The sequence below is a fragment of the Mus caroli genome, chromosome 14, assembly GCF_900094665.2.
Source record: "Mus caroli chromosome 14, CAROLI_EIJ_v1.1, whole genome shotgun sequence".
NCBI classification, from domain to species: Eukaryota; Metazoa; Chordata; class Mammalia; order Rodentia; family Muridae; genus Mus; species Mus caroli.
In genome coordinates, this window is record NC_034583.1 from 46,829,342 (window position 1) to 46,836,041 (window position 6,700).

The window sequence follows — 6,700 nt, forward strand, 5'->3', positions numbered from 1 at the left end:
ATCATTATTTATTATGATTTCAGATGCCAGCTTGTATTCTCTTGAGAGAAAGGGTGTAACTTTGGGTGAGTAGGAGGTAAGCTGGATCTGAGAAGAGTAAGAGGAGTTGCAGGGAAAGAATCAGAATATAACGTAAAAATATATTTTTCAACTTTTTAATGGAGGTATTTATTATATTAATTTACTGGAGACAGTCCAAGTAGTCCAACCACTGCCATCTCACAGTGGAGAGACTGAGACCACAAGCCTGGCTGTCTCAGAAGTCTCAGGCTGACACAGAAAGCCTGGAGGATTTGGGGAGAGCTTCTGGTCTTCAGCCTGCACTGGAATCCCAGAGCTGCTTCTAATAGAAAAGGAATGCAAAGGCAACAGGACAGACAACCCTGCCAGCAAGACCGAGAGAGTGAGGGCAAGCAGACAAAAAGCCAAGTTTCCTTCTTCCACATCTTATATCTGGGCTCCCACCAGAAGATGCCACCTAGATTCAGGATGGGTTTTCCTGCTTTCACGAATCTGATCAAGAAAATGCCCTCTAGGCATGCCCAGTGGCATGGGCTTTAGTTATAATTCCAGATGCAGTCAAGTTGACAACTAAGATAAGTCATACAGAAGCCTTACCTTTACCTGAAGAAAATGCAGTTAAATGAGAGAAAGAGAAAGTGGGTGGTCGAAGTCGGCATGAGTTCGCATGCCTCAGAAGGAATTAGCTCTCCAGAGGAGCCCTACCCAGGGTTACACATGCATACAGTTGGCCTTGAAGATGCCTCACTGGGGACATTACAGGCTCCCTCTATCACCAAGAGACAGCAAAACTAACTATAGCCTGTAAGACTCATTCACAAGTGGAAGGAATTTCAATATGTCAGGAAAGTCTTTTAAAATAGGCAAGGCTCAGGTTGTAATAAAAACCGCCAACAGAAGTATATCTTCTGAAGTCTAGAAATAGAAAGAGTAAAGCACAAAGATGTGTCACTTTCTGTGAACCAAGCTGCAGGACAAAGAGAACAAGAGAAACTTGATCCACATTAAATAACCCTTAGATTAGATGGGTGACAGAGTCAAGATAGGGAATCAACTAAGGTGTCCCTCGATGAATAATGCATAAAGAAATGGGTCATACGTATGCAGTCAGATAGTTTGGCCATTAGAAATAATGAGACAGTGCCCAGCAACATACATAGAATGGAAGCATCACACTGAGCCAAGTAAGCCAGACACAGACAGAATCCCATGCTCTCACCCATGTCGAAGCTAAAACGTTGATCCCATGAAAAATAAACGCAGAACAATTATTACTAGAGCCTTGGAAAAGTAGTGGAGAAGAAGAGAGATGGCAAATGACAGATGTAGTTTGGTGGGAGAGATCATCTCAGTGTTTTACAGCACAATGGGATAACTATAGTCTACAACAATTGATTATAAGATTCAAAACCGCTACCTAGAAGTCAGGCTGATGAGGTGGCTCGGCTGGTAGAGGGGCTTGCTGCCCAGCCTGACCTGACTTCAATCCACAGAGCTCACCTGGAGAAAGGGAAGAACTGCCTCCAAAAAGTTGACTTTGACATCCATGAACTTGACATAGCAGACACATGTAAGTTAGAAAGCCTGAAGTCTCTCAACTCACAGAAGTGATAAATATTTGAAAACTGTCCATTTTCAAGTATTTATCATTTTAATTATCCTGATTTGATTAAATAATGTATACTTGTGTGTGGAGTTGTCAAACTACATCCATAAATACATGGAAATATTATGTTAGCTAACTTTTATTCTTTGAGGATTTCATACATATATACAATGAAATGTGGCCACACCTGTCCTCCATCTACCCCCCAACTCCCTTCATATCACCTCCTCACATTCCCTCCCAACTTCATGTCTTTTTTTTATGACCCACTAATCCAGTTAGTGTTGCCAAATAAAGAATTCTTCTCCCTCCCCCAGTAACCGCCCACTTTTAATAGCTCTTTGGTATGCGGTGAGTCTCACAAACCATCTACCCAACCTATGCCAGATTTTTGGCTGGCTTAACCTTATGTAAGACTCGTGCGGATAACCATAGCTGCTGTGAGGTCATGACTCACATACCAATAACATGTTTAGAAGACAGCATTTTACAGTACTCCTCCCCATCCTGCAGTTCTGACATTCACGCAGCCTCCTCTTCTGCAAAGTTCACTGAGTCTTAATGGTGGTGGTGTGTACATAAATATTCCATGTAGAGCCAAGTATTCAGTCTCTTACTCTCAGGACTTTGACCAGTAATATATCTCTCCATTGACTGCTGCAAACTGCAAAATGAAAAAAAATCTTTTCTGGCCAAGGTTTAGAGTAGGCAAGGTCTATAGGGATAAACATAAATATTTAGAAGGCAGCTTTACAGCATGACTTAACAAAGTAAAAGGTTCTGTTCTAGAGTCTAGACTTTCACTACAATGGACTTTGGACCAGGATTACAGAACCAGAGAAGAAAATCCCACCTGCGGAGCAGGCCTCAAATTCTATCAGAAAGTGTTTAGTTAGCCCGTAACAGCTGGGCCACTACTGCCTTCACAGACACATCAGTCCCCTGAGCATTCTCTCCAGACCCTTAAGAGAACTACCTACCAAGTGCCCGTGCCCTTTCCCTTTCTTAGTGGTCAGAAGTCAAGGGTACCAGTCCTTGCCTTTCCCTCTAAAGGGATATCTGAGCATATCTCAGAGCACTGAATGTCTGAAGCTCCTCGATTTCACGGGGCCCTTATCCTAATGTTTACTTCCTGCCTTCTGGCACATACACAAATGTTGTATTTAACACTCTCGAATCTACCAGGTCCAAAAAACATAGCATCAGCAATATAACAGACTGCCGAGATCTTTTTGTGAAATGTCAAGACAATCAAGTCTATTTTAGACTACCCTGTGACAACATGAAGGAAATTAACTCCAAGCATAATTCACTTCTATAAACAAGGATTCGCTTCCGCAAACTGAACATATGCAGATACTTCTAAGTTAGGTGCCTGCTTAGCACTCGAGCTTCACTTTTTGGTAATTGTGACTACTCTACTTTTTTTTTTCCTCTCCTAATTAAGCATCATCATTCTGAAATTCATATTAATGCTAGAAGACTTTTGGATCCGTCTATCAGACCATACAAGGCCTGAGCATTGTACCTATTGGGCTTACAGTTCCATAGAAGAGTTATTACTGCAAAGAAAGCTCCTTATCTCGAAGAATAGCACCTGACATCTTCTCTGTGATGCCAGGGATTCTATCACTAGCACAGTCCTCACTGCTTGCTATTTTCTCTATGTAGCCCAAGCTGGACCCAGAACTCAGTGCCCCTGCCTCCACATCCTAACTGCTGGGTTTACAGGTAAGTGCCCCCATACCTAGCTCTCTGATTCTTCTCACCACATGTTCACACTCTGCCAAGATGCTATAGCATCTCCATTTTACTTATCATCCACTAGGCTTCCAGGGGCCATTTGTCTCCAAGTGTCCATGTGCAGTTGTTAAATTCAGCCTTGTATCCCAAAAGTTCTGCTGTTCAATATTCATCCTCAGTTAGTCTCCCAGTTCCTATCATTGTTTTATATTATTAACCAAGCAGTGAAAGAATTATTTTTATTTAATGAACAGTATCCCCCCCAATTGAATCATGCTTAGGCATGACCTATGATAGGCCTAGAAGTTACTGGGGGAACAAGCAAATTTTGAGGGGGCAGGAATCATTTCTCAAGGTGTATTAGTCATGGTTCTCTAAGGAACAGAGCTGATGGGGTGAGTGTAGATATGGGAGGAGAGAGAGAATATAGAATGAATATATATTCATATATACATATACATACACATATATTCAAATATATACATACATATATTCAAATATATACATACATATATTCAAATATATGTGTGTATGTGTGTGTATGTGTATATATATATATATATATATGTGTGTGTGTGTGTGTATATATATATATATGTGTGTGTGTGTGTGTGTGTGTGTGTGTGTGTGTGTATCTTGTGTTCATTCCCTTGCCTTACAACATCAGATCAGACCTCCAGTTCAGTGTTAAAAAGATAACATTATGATATCTTTATATCGTGTGTGTGTGTGTGTGTGTGTGTGTGTATGTGTGTGTGTGTGTGTGTTAGAGTGACTTACAGGTTGTAGTCTAGTAGTCTGACAATGACTATCTCCTGACAGAAAGGCCAAGAATCTAGTAGCTGTTCAGTACACAAGACTGGATGTCTCAGCTGTCCCACTCTGGTGCTGGGGCTCCAGGTAATTCCTAGGGAGTTGCTGGTCTTCGGACTACATTGGGATCTCTATATGTATGAAAAGCAAGGTTCTATGAATCAAAAACAAAAATGAAATCAAGAAAGCAGTCAAGGCTAAAGTAAATATTACATTCATAGGTTTAGACACAATTACAGTGCATTTCTTATTTGAAACCATTCCACAGATGCATAGGTTGAGGTTTCATTGTGTCCAAAACCAATAAGAGTGATTTTCTGACCATAGTTCTATCTCTGAGTTCTCTCTTAGCAATTTTAAGTAGCCACAAAGGGCTCATACATATTTTGGGTTACTGTGTTTGGGGCTTGTGAGATGGTTAATAATATATCTCCTTTATATTTTTTCCTGCCTCCCTGATGCTAATATGCTATCCTGAAAACGATTTTTATATATTCCGTAATTGTGGCAACCTTATTAGAGTTAATAATTTGCCTATAGATTTTTGATTTTCATATATATACAATCATCAGATAATTCACAAATCATAACATTTCTTCTTGCCCTGTATTTATAGCTTGTACTTATTCTTTTGCTTTACAGCATCAGATCAGATCTCCAGTTCAGGGTTGAAAAGATGAACATTATGATATCTTTATCTTGTTTCTGATCTCCAAGGCCAGCCTTTTCATGTTTCACCAGTTTCCTATGTTGACTCAGAAACTAAAGCAGTGAACTCTCACATGCTTGTAGTACAACTCTTGAAAACAGTCACCAGTATTAATGCCAATGATGTTAACATTCAATGAGCTAGAAATTCCAGCCCAACAGACCTCCAGCTCCTATGAACATTTACAGCAGACCAATTCATGGGCACCAACTCAAAATCTATCAACAACACAATGAAAGCTATTTTAGTACGTGTTTGTTCACTATTTCTACATGACACATCACTCCAAACTTAGTGACTTTAAAAAGACAGAAGTCTATGGACCAGCAATTCAGGCTGAGCTCAGCAGGGAGTTCTGGTTTCCATTGAAGCACAGCTGCCTCCTCTCACATCCATGAGAAGCGATGAGTCAGCTTGCTGATCCTGACTTCTTTGAGGCCTCGGCTTAGAAATCCAGGCCAATTCAGCTCAGATCCATGAATGTTGCTCTCCACCTGTGTAGCCCAGGCTTGCCCACAAGACAGAGTCAGGATCCCAATATTTAGAGCACACAGAACTACCAGCAGCCTAAGCTCACAATTGGCACATGGTTTCCTTTGCTACATCCTACTGACCAATGCAAGCCACTGTACCAGCTCAGATGCCGGAACAAGAAAGGCATCACTTCTCCTAATGGGCAGAGATTAAGGTCGCACCACAAAATACTAAGTAACTTGTCAGAGATTGATCTTTACCACAGAAAACTATTTTTAAAATGCAACACAATGACAAAATAATGTTGAATAAAATGAGTCAGACAATAAAGGATGCCCACTATACAATCTTTCTAAATAAAGTGAAAAGACAAACCAAACTAAAATTTAGGACTTATTGATGTGTATTTAACAGAGTATTTTAAGTAGGCAATAATTGTTAAGTTTAGCAAAGAACAGTTATCTTGTAAGAGTGGTTACTTTAAATATAGTAAAGAGTGATAATGATTTTAGACTTATAAACCCAGAAAGCATAGGTTTCCAGGGAATTGGATGTGTTATGTATAATTTCTTAGCCTGGCTGGTAGTAATAAGATAATCACTATGTATATGAATATATGTGCATCGTGTGTTTACAGGTACCTATGGGAGAACAGATGAGAGAACAGAAAATGATACAGGATCCCCTGAAACTATAGTTACAGGTGTCTGTGAGGCACTGATGCAGGTCCTGAGAACCAGACCCAAGTTCTTGGCAAAGATCATTAAATCCCCTTAATTACTGAGAGCTCTCTAGCTTCCAGAGTGGCTATTTTAAATCCTTAAGTGGTATCTACATTTTTATGCATCTTTCTTGTGTTATGTCTCATGATAAAAAATTAAATAGTATATGATGCTGGCATAAAATGTTCAAATTATACTATAAATATTATAGAATAAAGAACTTTAGAAACCACTCATGCTCATATATTATAATTTTTATTTATTTATTTTTAGTAGATATTTTCTTTATATACATTTCAAATGCTATCCCGAAAGTTCCCTATACCCTCCCTCCGCCCTGCTCCCCTACCCACCCACTCACGTTTCTTGGCCCTGGTGTTCCCCTGTACTGGGGCATAAAAAGTTTGCAAGACCAAGGGGCCTCTCATCCCAGTGATAGCCAACTAGGCCATCTTCTGCTACATATGCAGCTAGAGATATGAGCTCTGGGGGTACTGGTTAGTTCATATTGTTGTTCCACCTATAGAGCTGCAAACCCCTGCAGCTCCTTGGGTGCTTTCTCTAGCTTCTCCATTGGGGGCCCTGTGTTCCATCTTATAGATGACTGTGAAC